The sequence below is a fragment of the Nicotiana tabacum genome, chromosome 12, assembly GCF_000715075.1.
Source record: "Nicotiana tabacum cultivar K326 chromosome 12, ASM71507v2, whole genome shotgun sequence".
Lineage (NCBI taxonomy): Eukaryota > Viridiplantae > Streptophyta > Magnoliopsida > Solanales > Solanaceae > Nicotiana > Nicotiana tabacum.
In genome coordinates, this window is record NC_134091.1 from 12,995,276 (window position 1) to 13,009,002 (window position 13,727).

Sequence of the window (13,727 nt, forward strand, 5' to 3'; positions counted from 1 at the left end):
GGCAGTCCCAGGGACGTAGTTCAGAGTGGTGGGGCCCAGCCCCGGTGTTATGCTTTCCCAGCCAGGCCTGAGGCTGAGTCATCTGATGCTGTTATCACATGTACTGTTTCAGTTTGCAGTAGAGATGCTTCAGTTCTATTTGATTAGGGATCTACTTACTCCTATGTGTCATCCTAGTTTGCTTCATATTTGGTTGTGCCCTGTGATTCTTTGAGTGCTCCTGTGTATGTGTCCACGCCAGTGGGGGATGCTATTATTGTAGACCGTATTTATCGTTCGTGTGTGGTCACCATTGGGAGTCTTGAGACTCGTGTAGATCTTCTACTTCTCGATATGGTTGATTTTGATGTCATTCTGGGTATGGATTGGCTGTCACCTTATCATGTTATATTAGATTATCACGCCAAGACGATGACCTTAGCCTTGCCAGGGTTGCCTCGATTAGAGTGGAGAGGTACTCTTGGCCATTCTTCCAGCAAGGTTATCTCTTATGCGAAGGCTCGACATATGGTCGAGAAGGGGTGTCTAGCTTATTTGGCTTATGTTTGCGATTCTAGTGCGGAGTTCCTTCCATGGATTCAGTGGAAGTTGTTCGTGAGTTTCCAGAGGTGTTTCCTGCAGACCTTCCGAGGATGCCGCCCGATAGGGACATTGATTTGTGCATTGGTTTGGCTTCGGGCACTCAGCCCATTTCCATTCCGCCATACCGTATGGCCCCACCATATTTGAAAGAATTAAAGGAACAATTATAAGATTTTCTTGATAAGGGCTTCATTCGACCTAGTGTCTCGCCCTGGGGTGCACCTGTGTTGTTTGTGAAGAAGAAAGATGGATCGATGAGGATGTGTATATATTATCGGTAGATGAACAAAGTCACCATCATGAACAAGTACCCATTGTTGAGGATTGATGATTTATTTGATCAGCTTTAGGGTGCCCAGGTGTTTTCGAAGATTGATCGGAGATCCGGCTACCATCAGTTGAGGATTAGGGCATCCGATGTCCCTAAGACAGCTTTTCGGATTCGGTATGGGCATTATGAGTTTCTAGTTATATCACTTAGGCTAACAAATGCCCCAGCAACATTCATAGATTTGATGAACCGGGTGTTCAAGCCTTACTTGGATTCCTTTGTGATTGTGTTTATTGATGATATCTTGGTCTACTCCCACAGCCGAGAGGAGCACAAGCAGTACCTTCGGATCGTTCTTCATACTCTAAGAGACAGCCAATTATATGCTAAGTTTTCAAAATGCGAGTTTTGGTTGAGTTCAGTTGCTTTCTTGGGTCACGTTGTATCAGCAGAGGGTATTCAGGTGGATCCTAGGAAGATTGAGGCAGTTCAGAACTGGCCTAGACCTACATAAGCTACATAGATTCGTAGTTTTCTGGGTTTGGCGGGCTACTACCGTCGATTTGTGGAGGGGTTTTCATCTATAGCAGCCCCATTGACCAAGTTAACCCAAAACGGTACCCCATTTAGGTGGTCAGACGAGTGTGAGGCGAGCTTCCAGAAGCGCAAGACAAATTTGACTTCGGCATCGGTATTGGTGTTACCCATATATTCATAATCTTATACAGTATATTGTGACACATCTCATATTGGTCTGGGTGCGGTATTGATACAGAGTGGCAAGGTTATTGCATATGCTTCGCGGTAGTTGAAGGTTCACGAGAAGAATCACCTTATTCATGATCTAGAGCTAGCAGCCATTGTTCACGCGCTGAAGATTTAGAGGCACTATCTTTACGGCGTGCCATGTGAGGTATTCATGGATCATCAGAGCTTGCAGTATTTGTTCAAGAAGAAGGAACTCAATTTGAGGCAGAGGAGGTGGTTGGAGCTATTGAAAGACTATGATATCACCATATTGTATCATCCCGGGAAGGCCAATGTGGTGGCCGATGCTTTGAGTAGAAAGTCAGCTAGTATGGGTAGCCTTGCTTATATTCCAGTTGGTGAGAGACCGCTAGCATTGGATGTTCAGGCCTTGGCCAACCAGTTCGTGAGGTTGGATGTTTTTGAGCACAGCCGTGTTCTAGCTTGTACAGTTACTCGGTCTTCTTTGTTTGAGATCATCAAAGATTGGCAGGATGACGATCCTCATTTACTTGTCCTTAGAGACATAGTGTGGCACGGTGGTACCAAGCAAGTTATTGTTGGAGATGACGGAGTTTTGAGGATGTAGGGTCGTATTTGTGTGCCTAAAGTGGATGGACTTCGTGAGTTGATTCTTGAGGAGGCCCACAGTTCCCGTTATTCTATTCATCCGGGCGCCGCCAAGATGTATCAGGACTTGCGGCAACATTATTGGTGGAGGAGGATGAAAAAAGACATAGTTGCATATGTAGCTCGGTGACTAAATTGCCAGCAAGTAAAGTACGAGCATCAGAGACCTGGTGGTTTGCTTCAGAAGATAGAGATTCCTGAGTGGAAGTGGGAGTGTATCACTATGGATTTTGTTGTTGGACTCCCACAGACTCAGATTAAGTTCGATGCAGTTTGGGTCATTGTGGACAGGCTGACCAAGTCAGCACACTTCATTCCTGTGGCAGTTACCTATTCTTCGGAGCAGTTGGCAGAGATTTACATACGTGAGATCGTCCGTCTTCACGGTATGCCCGTGTCTATCATTTCTAATCGAGGTACGCAGTTCACCCCGCACTTCTGGAGGGCAGTACAACGCGAGTTGGGTACGCAGGTTGAGTTGAGCACATAATTTCATCCTCAGACGGACGGGCAGTCCGAGCATAATATTCAGATCTTAGAGGATATGCTCCGCGTATGTGTTATAGACTTCGGAGGATCGTGGGATCAGTTCTTTCCCCTTGCAGAGTTCGTCTACAACAACAACTACCAGTCGAGCATTTAGATGGCTCCCTATGAGGCACTATATAGTAGACAGTGTCGATCGTCGGTCGGATAGTTTGAGCTGGGGGAAGCTCGATTGTTGGGCACAGACTTAGTATATGATGCCTTGGATAAGGTCAAGATTATTCAGGATCGACTTCGCACAGCTCAGTCCAGGCAGAAGAGTTATGCCGACCGCAAAGTTTGTGATGTTGCATTCATGGTCGGGGAAAGAGTGTTGCTTCGGGTATCACCCATGAAGGGTGTAATGAGGTTCGGAAAGAAGGGCAAGTTGAGCCCTAGGTATATCGGACCTTTTGAGATTCTAGAGAGGGTAAAAGATGTGGCTTACAAGCTTGCATTGCCACCTAGTTTAGCAGTTGTTCATCCGGTATTCCATGTGTCCATGCTTCGAAAGTATCACGGTGATCCGTCCCTTGTGTTAGATTTCAGCTCTGTCCAGTTGGGCAAGGGTTTGACTTATGAGGAGGAGCCGGTGGCTATTCTAGCCCGACAAGTTCGCCAGTTGAGATCAAAGAGTTACCCTTCCGTTCGAGTGTAGTAGAGAGGTCAGCCTGTTGAGGCAGATACTTGGGAGTCCGAGTCCGATATGCGGAGTAGATATCCCCACCTTTTCACTAGCTCAGGTACTTTTCTAAGTCCGTTCGAGGACGAACGTTTGTTTTAGAGGTGGAGAATGTGATGACCCAAAAGGTCATCTTATGTTTTAGAACTCGAATATGCGCTCTTAAGCCTTAAAAATCTCATTTTACCCTTCTCGATTTGCGTGCGTAGTCCGGGCGTATTTCTGAAAAACTTTTATGTTGAAAATTGATGAAAATAAGAATATTTACCTTAAAAGTTGATTTTAGTTGATTTCGGTCAATATTTTTGGTAAAGGGGCCCGGATCCATATTTTGACGGTCCCGGTGGGTCCGTATCAAATTATGAGATGTGGGCGTATGCCCGGAATAGAATTCGGAGGTCCCTAACTCGAGTTATGATTTTTTGATGAAAATTTAAAAGCCTGAAAATTAATTATTTTTAAGAATTGATTGATGTTAGGCATTGTTGATACCATGTCCGTATTTTGGTTCCGGAGCCCGGTGTAGGTCCAATATGATATTCATGAGTTATCTGTGAATTTCATGTGAGCGGCGTATATGTGAGGTGACGAGTACTTATGCGCCGCCAATTTTCCTGTTTTTCCTGTTTTTTCCCGTTTTTCTTATATTGTCTCTTTCCTATGCCTAATTGTTACGTGTTTAGACTAGTGTTGTTAAATCTTATCATGATTATGGATTCTCTGGTGATAATTGAGTATTTATTTTAAAGTTCAGATTGATATTGTGGAACCAAATGTTGAAGTAAGGCTTGTACTTGTTATTCTATCTCCATGTTATTATTTATGCATTGCATTATGGTAAGGGAGAGTGTTAATGCACGAAGGGTGATGCCGTGCCATATTGTGAGTGTAAAATGCACGAAGGGTGATGCCGTGCCATATTGTGAGAGTTAATGCACGAAGGGTGATGCCGTGCCATATTGTGAGTGTTAATGCACGAAGGGTGATGTCGTGCCATATTTGATAGTTAATGCACGAAGGGTGATGTCGTGCCATGATATGAGAGTTAATGCACGAAGGGTGATGCCGTGCCGTTTCTATTAATTTTTATGGTGAGATTGAGAGTAAAAGAACGAATGGTGATGCCGTTCCATATTGTGAGCGTTAATGCACTAAGGGTGATGCCGTGCCATATTGTGAGTGTTAATGCACACAGGGTGATGCCGTGCCATATTGTGAGTGTAAAAGCACGAAGGGTGATGCCGTGCCATGATATGAGAGTTAATGCACGAAGGGTGATGCCGTGCCGTTTCTATTGATTTTTATGGTGAGATTGAGAGTAAAAACACGAAGGGTGATGCCGTACATTATTCTTTCCTTTACTGTATTCGTTGTTTCTGTTGATTCATAGTATATTGTTTGTTCCAGACTTCCAGTTATCATTCTGCTGTAGTTCCTTATCTCGTATTTCCCCCAGCATATTTTTTTCCTCCCGATACTTCATGTCTAGCTCTTCATTACTGTTATTTGTATATACAGTGTTAAATTGTACAGGTTGATTTGTAGGTGTCTTGTCTTAGCCTCGTCACTACTTCGTCGAGGTTAGACTCAACATTTACCAGTACATGGGGTCAATTGTACTGATACTGCACTCTTCACTTTCTGTGCAGATTTTGGTACCTGCTCGGGTTGATCGAGATTTTGCTATTGGACCGCTATCCGGAGACTCAAAGCAGATCTCTCGGCGTCCACAAATCTTGAAGTCCCCGTCTATCTTTTCTGTTCTACTGTTTCTTTCATTCAACATATTGTATTTCTTTCATACTATTACTTGTAGTAAATTCTAGAATGCTCGTGAATTGTGACTCCAGATCCGGGTGGTAGTAATTAATATAGTTTTTATATTATTCCGCACTTATTATATTTCATCTTAGCTAATTATTGTTATTTATTGAATGAAAATAAGGATTTGGTTTAATGATTCTCTAACGTTGACTTGCCTAGTAAGGAAAACGTTAGGCGCCATCACGGTCCCGACGGTGGGAATTCCGGATCGTGACAGTAGTACTTGGTGTGAGAAAACACTACGTGCACAATATTACAAGAAAGAACTATATATTAATTCCGCTTTGTTAAGGTAAGTTACAAAATAGGAAAGAAATTGTATTTATAGTAAACCACATTTATTCGCAAACCTATTCTTGTTATAAGGGGAAATGAGAATGGTTCTCTAACTTCCATCGAGTATTAATCATGTTTGAAAAACTTTTAATATTAAGCTGTGTTTCATATTACAGAAGTTATTTTTCATAGAAGATATTTTTTCGGAAAACGTATTCCATCCGTTTCCTGGGAAGAAAAATATTTTCCATTTATGGTGTTTTGTTGGTGGGAAAATATTTTTCAAAAGAAGATATATATTAAAGGTTATTAATAACGTTAGAAAATGTTGAGTACATACTTTGATAAAAATTTTGAAACCTAAAGAATAATGTCAAAAATATTAACTGTAACAATTAATTTAAGTTAAAAGTCAAGATTCTACAGAGAATGGCTCATATGCATAAGTTGGGGAAGTCTTTGTTCCATTTTGATGGTAACCTAGTTAAACACCAACAATTTATTTTGTATAGAGAACATAATGATTTTCATGATACTAAAGACAGCAAAAGAAAAGAAAAAAATAAATAAGAAAGAGCTGCTACACGGGTCACGTGCTAGGCCTCCATGAAGCACGTGACGCGACATATTTTAAAGCCAAGGGATTCAGTCATCTGAGACATTAAACAGAGGATTCAGTCACACGTCTCATTGGCAGTTACAACATGCACATATTTGCATGGCCAAATTTTTAACAGTTTGGAAAAAAAGTTTGTTCGTATAGTTAAGCATAAATACAATAGTATGTTATTTACGTTATTTTTAGGTTATCTGATCACATTTATTATAAAATATTACTAATATGTTATTGTAGGAATCTTAATTTAATAGTACAAAAGTATTACTACTACTTTCAACACACATAAATTTAATTCAATTCAAAATTATAATTAATTTCCGTTACCTATTCAAATTATTATTATATAGCTCTCCACCTAGATTGTAATTCAAATTTCAATTTCATGAGTTTCGCATCTTCGCTGCTCCCTATAATTATTAATCCTATAAAAAGATAGGATAAAATATTTTCCTTTTCTTTCTTTATCAGGAATCATGGATCCTTGGCTCGTGTAAGAAATTGTCAGTCGCGTTGCTAAAATAATGTTAGAAGGTACGTCGTTGTAATTATTTTGGATCATTGAACTGTCTCCTTAGGATTAATGCAACTTTTGAGATAATCAAGATTCAATTGGATGAAATTAGAGTACATAATCTTACAAATCAAAATAAACTAACTCATAACGTGCTGCTATAGTCATTACAATGAAAGATACATAAATGAAACAATTTTATAGGCTTTAACAAATATTGCATATTGCCAAGCTAGCTCACCTGCCCTTAATCGAGTTAGGTGTTTATTTCACGGATATAATGACTAGATTTCTAAACCATTTTCGATATTAGTTCACCAAACCCAAAACAATTGAAAACAGTATATCATAGATAAGAGGACAAAACAGAAAAAAAAAATATATGAAAAAAGGAATACGAGAATATTCACCTAAATGATGTATGAAGTTAGGGTCAGCGTATTTAATGACCAGTAATTCTGCTAGGGCCAAAACGTGATATTACTGACAAGTCATTTATGGTCTGGTTTTGATAAGATTTTGACAATTAACATTGCGTAAACTATTTAATTACCGTCAAGAATTTCGAGCTTCTTTTCATCTAGATTCTGTATTACCACAAAAATGCAAACATGAAGAATTGAGGTTTAATCCCTAGGTTGTTTGTTTAACTTATTTAGTGTAACCTTTTACCGATCACTTGCTTCGACTCATCTCACTAACATGCCATGATTCATGTTTTTATATCCTAAGTATTTTATTTAATTTTTTCCTTTCGGAAAAGCCTAAGGTGATATTATTTATTCGAAATTTTTACATGCAATCATTTTGCGTGTCTATATGTGTGGTGTTTTGTACGCATTCAAGTACGTATGAACTTAACTTATATGCACTGATAATGCAAAGAATTTTTACACATCAGTATATTTTAGTCGATTAGAGCAAAATATTTCAAAAAGTGTGGATATATATGTGAGGGATTAACGGAAGACAAAAAAACCTAATACACGCATAGGATGTTTGGTGTTTCATTTTAACTTAACTCAATGACGAAAAACAAGACTTTTAAAATTGTGTTTAATTAAGGTGAGTTTGATGAGAGAACTAACTGCTTCTTTTTCTTATCCTGTTGTTTTTTCTTGTCTGCTTATGTCAAGTTGGTTTAGCCATGTAAAATCCACCAGCAAAACTTTCTACTAAAATTATTGTTCCCTTCACTTTTTATTTTTGGTGCTTAGATAAATATGGAAGAAGGAAAAGATAAGGAGTCATTTTGGTTGAACCAAAAAAAGCTCTTAACATAAATAGATTTTTTCATTTATTGAAAGGTCTGAGGCACGCACTGCACAAAAATATTCAATTTGGTGGCAGCAGGTTGCACTCAGTGATGAGATATTGGGAACGTATATTATAATTATTCACAAATTTTTACAATTTGGGTTTGTTTTTTAATTTTATTTCTCGAGATTAAGAACTTGTATGTGACAAATTTTACATTATCAGTTTATAAAAACTTAATTCCATTTGAAATTAATCAACATGTATTAAAAGGATTTCAGTTACATATCATGAATAATCATTTTATCAGGACCCTCAATCCGGTAGTTGGCTTGGTAGCCTAATTGAAATTCTTCTCGTCAATATATAAAACTTAAACTCAGTACAAAAGTTAGCAAGAATAAAATAGGATATAAGATGAACAAACATTATATTACCAACAATGAAAAGTAAAAGAAAAAGAATTAACTATTTGCATCACTGATATATACTAACAGATGTTTTACATTTTCTACTGACTTTTCATTCTAAGAATTCTTTTCAGCCTTTCATTTACAGAACCAAAAATAGGATATGGTCGAAAATTGAAGTAAGCAGCAGATATAAAGTATATACAAGAGAAACCTACATAAATTTTTCCCCAGATGAATGAATATGTAAAGAATATAAATATTTCAGTAAGAGTCATTACTATTATTAAATTAACCAAGCATTTTGCTGTTGATAGTTCTTGTTCTGTATCTTCATTTTGGGAAATGACCAGTAGCAATGAAATCAGAGAGTAATTGATCTTTGAACTGAAATGTCTCAATTAACAATTCAGAAGCCTTCTTTTCAGATTCTGGTATCTTCTCAAGAGGAATGCGTCGAACATGAATATGTACTTCAGATGGATCAACACCAAAAGCATTGTCTAAAAAAGTTGGGCATTGATTTTTATATGCAATAGTCACATCATAAACTGCAAATTCAGCAAATTGAAGAGTGTGAGTTTGTGTGAATAAGAATGGAGAAAAATAGGTGTTATGAAGATCAAGATAACTCCATTCCTTTTTATTGTCACTCTAAGCAAAACAATTGTTGAATATGCTCATTTTAGCTATGTTGTTGTAACAATCTAGGCGAATCTCACATCGATAAAATACAAGAGAGATACTGGATATATTAGTAAATAAGCCTTAGACACTAATGACGCATTTTAAAACCTTGTTGACGTAGGCCTAAAATGGATAATATCACTAGTGGACTCAGCTGTTACATATGGTATCTGAGCCACTCCGCGTGCAACCTTGAACGATGGTAGGGCAAACGCGAGGACACTGAGGTATGTGACACCCTAAACGAATCCCACATCAACAAAACACGGGAGAAATGCTGGGTATCGCATTTTAAAGTCGTGTAGGCCTAGGTCCAAAGTGGACAATATCACTGGTGGGTACGCGTCGGATTTTCCAAAAGTAGTGCATTTTGGAGGATTCAACACGGGTGCGGCTGCATGTTTACACAGTCCGAGCAACATAGCGATTTAGAAAACCAAAAGGCATTAGTATTTTTTTCCAATCCAGCCTTGAGGCATATAGTCGGTAATTACTCAAAGAATTGAGTCAAGTACTCATATAATTATTGCTATCAAATGGTTTTCTTAATGCAAGTGTCAAAACTTCAAATGATGGATTAGAAGACATCTCCAATCTGAAGATAATATGCGAATTAATTAAAGATCAACATTATCCCTCAAATGCAAGAGAGCCAACAAAAGAAAAAGCAAACACAAATTTCTATTAGACATGGTAACAATATAGAACCTGCATCCAAAGTGCTCCTTAGTATTTCCAAGCAGGCATAAAAGCCTTTTGTCTTGGGAAGCAAAACATTCTTTAGAACAGGTAATCCGTTGTTGGTCGCAAATTCTTGGCTTCTTTTGCATTTCTGTTCACTAAATAAAGGCAAGTTACAACTTCAGAGAGGTTAAAAGTAACACAAATGCAGAAGTTTTGTAATGCTATAAGCCGAAATTTTTAGCTAAAGTATACTTATATGATATGTAGGCTATTAGCAAACTCAATTGTTGTGCTCCATAGGTAGAAACAAAACAAGAACACAAGACCAAAAGGACCAAAATAAGAAAAGAAATGCACAAAATATTGCATAAGATAAACCTACGTGTAATCTGTTCCTTCAGGGAAAACGGTTAGCCACAATGGATCCTGAGGATTGATAAAAGTCGAAAGCATTTGTCTTATCACCGATTAATCGACTACCCAATTTCATCAAACTTTTCTTAAGTAGATATTTGATGTGGCCTAAACATCCTTTCCTCAATGCAAGATTCCACAGGTACATCCAATCGACCTCAGTTCTGTGGTTGGCGATCAGCAGAACACGTTCTTTTGGCGGAACACGATCACCAGAAAAAATCACATTGGTTTCATTTATTTTTTCAAATAAGAATGGCCATAATCCAAGCCATAGACCAAACAGAAGTGATACAACTTTCCTACTATAAAGAGTGCTGACGAAATAGATCAAGAAAATGAATGCTGTTGAAAGTAGAACTAATAAACATATCACACCCCTTATAATTCTAAAAAGAGTCAGAGGAAAATGTTTTGATTTCTTAGCTAAGGCAGAGGTCTCTTGAAATTCCATCCTGCTTTAGTTCAGTACTCAGTGCAACTATGTAATATTAACAACTGAAGATCTGCATCGGCTAAAGTCTCAAACTTGCACTCTCAATATATTTAACTTCAATGGCTCGAAAGGGGGTAAATTGGATGAGCCCCCACATTGATGGAGGGCTACGATTCTTGGAGTTCATATCTGCAATAAACAACAGAAAAAGCCTACAAGATTAACAGATAAATTATGTATTTTAGGCTTGAAGAGTCAATGAAACTATGATGATACAAGTGATTACCAAAGTTTCAGAAAGTGATTAGGACACAAAGAGAGTAATGGAATTGGTCATTGGCTTATAATTTCGATCATAGAAAATGGTAATAATCAAAATCAGAAAGATATTCTAATATTAGACAATGCTATATATAGTGAAAAGTTCCCAAGTAGAGAATCCGTTTGGAGAGTCGTTGATTGTTCTCTGTTGTGAGAAGAAGAGCGAAGATGGTTTTTTTGCAAACAAGAAAGAGCCAGGAACCCTCACAACTTACATTGATGACAACAACAACAACAACAACACTCAGTAAAATCTCACAAGTGGAGTATGAGGAGGGTAGAGTGTACGCAGACCTTACTCCTACCCGAAGGAATAAAGAGGTTGTTTCTGAAAGACTCTCGACTCAAAAGACGAAAAGAGACAATAGATCTATAACAACAACAGAAACCAAAAAAATAACATTGATGACAACTATGAAATATAATTTGTGCCTGAGATGATTCCTAAGGAATTACAGGGCAGAGTCACATCCAACATAACTAAACAAAAGCAATGAGGTTAAACATTTAAATGCTTTTTTTGGCTGGTTTTAGATTACTAGAACTAAGTGACCTATCCAACAGTCCAGAATTGTGTCATTTGTTATACCACATGAAAGGAATAACTCAGACAGCATATTATGAATTTAATACCCTATAAGTGGACAAGGTAGTTTTTCTAAACTACTTTGTCATTTAAGTGTTGTACATAAATACACCATTGATTTTATCTCAGATAGACTACAGAAGAACTAGCGCTCACTTTTGGGGGGGAAAAAAAAATTAATGCTCGCTAGCCAAAGATGATATATTTTAATTATCGTCTCTACTGGGATTGAATTTAAACAATGCTCAAGTAATTTCTAGCTTAACGCTGTTCAGGATGACCAAAGCTTGATTTGTAATGATTATGAACTACATTTAACTACTAACATAAAGTAATTGACAATTGACAGCAAGGAGTTAGAGATTTACAGAATTAGTTTCTTATCAATGTGAGGAATAAAGGTTTTGACATGATAGGTGCAAGGTTGCTATTCTTGATATGATACTGTTATATTTCACTTTTGAGGTTCTATCGATTCTCGCGAATTCAATATGTGATTAGCTTATGCTTCCGATTTAGACTACTCTCTCGATTAAATCTAAATCTTTCAAATAAACTAATGTGAAAAGCGGTGAAACTTGCAAGAATCTATTGGTTAGAATGGTCTAAGAGAAACTTCTCTCGAATATTTCTCAATCTCAATTTAATAGGTAGATCACAAAGCTCTTTCGATTACTTTAAAGAAGTACCAAAATAAATTAAGGCATGCGTTGCAACAATATTCAATATTATGCTCCTCTTCCGATTAAACAAGATAAATAATAAAATCATAACTAGAGTTAAAGCTCTTCCAATATATTCAAACAATTAAACAGTAATCAAATCCATAAACAATAACCAAATCACCAAATCATGTCAAACCCTAAGGTAAACTATTCCATAATTATGGAGCAAGTCATCAAAAAAAATATATTAAAAAATAAGAAAGTATCAATCTAATATTACAATCCAAACTCCCGTATTGAATTGATGGAAAGATGATGAAATCCCGTGTCTTGTAGCCTCCAATGCTCTCCCAAAGCTTCCAAGGTCAAAAGTCACTTCAAAAATGTCTTTTTGGTGTATTTATACCATGTAGGAGTGGGCCCATACAAAATTACCTTTTCCTAGCCGAAACAGGATTGAGAAAATTACACAGGTGCGTCGCGCCTCGCACCGCCCCATGCGGTGCGGCAGTGAAGGTTTTCCAGAGTGTTTCGTTTGTTTCACGTTTTGACATCCAGACTTGGCTCCCGACCCCCGAACGCGATCCCGATTTAATCCCTTGGGCTTTTACTTAGACTTCAAAGCTCCAACTTATTCAATTTAGCTCCTGAATATCTTTTTAACTCAAAATCACTTCCTACAAGGCAGAAAACACATAATAAGTGCAATACACTAACAATAAAGCTCAAACACAAGTAAAATGCAGTAATTAGAGTGCAAACTACGACTAAAACACGTGATTCTAGCCTACTATCAACACCCCACACTTAAACCATTGCACGTCCTCGAGCAATCAAACTGCACTTCACATAGAGATGACTTTTTTATCAGACAACTTCCCTAACGCATCATGCCAAGAATATTTAAAATAGACTAAGCACCATATCATAATATCCTAACCTCAAGACTCGACTCAAAAGTACCACACGTTTTTCACAACATGCTCATTTATTCTAACACAGAGGTCAAAGAATTCACCTTACCTTCGCAAATCATGTGCCCTCACACAAATATTAGAGAGTAGTTCCACATACAATAAAATTCAAGAACAATTAGGAACTAAAGATAGACAGAATTCACTCACTCTCTGAATCAAAATTCATATGCCACAGAAGATGCACCATATGCTTGCCCGTAGTGTAACACTCTATTAATTGAGCTCATTCAGTCAAGGATCAAATATGACTTTATTTGGTTATAATGTAGGATGCAGGACGGGTATCATAGATTTGGATATAGTGACTACACCTCCCTAAGCACTTTAATACATATACCTTAACCATTCAAACCCCACACTTATGTTGAACCAAACCCCAACCTTCATTCATAATAACATCACGCTCCCAATATCTTTAAGCATAAACAAGATGAGAACTACTACTAGCATGGAATCCATTTTTTTTCTTTTTTAAGTTCTGATTTTTAGGCAAACTCACTTTTTTTTTCAATTCTCTCCACGTGGGTTCCACCATTTTTCAAACAATACACCTTTCTCCTTTTTCTATAGTTCCACTCAAAAACTCAACCATACCTCTACTTAGCTTTCACAAGCTCATACAA

The 13,727-nt window shown here is 37.6% G+C and overlaps 1 pseudogene; it reads right to left on the reverse strand.

Moving 5' to 3' along the window:
- Positions 1–8,435: 8,435 nt before the first annotated feature.
- On the reverse strand, positions 8,436–10,573 carry LOC107802611 (putative 1-acyl-sn-glycerol-3-phosphate acyltransferase 5; annotated as a pseudogene).
- Positions 10,574–13,727: the final 3,154 nt, after the last annotated feature.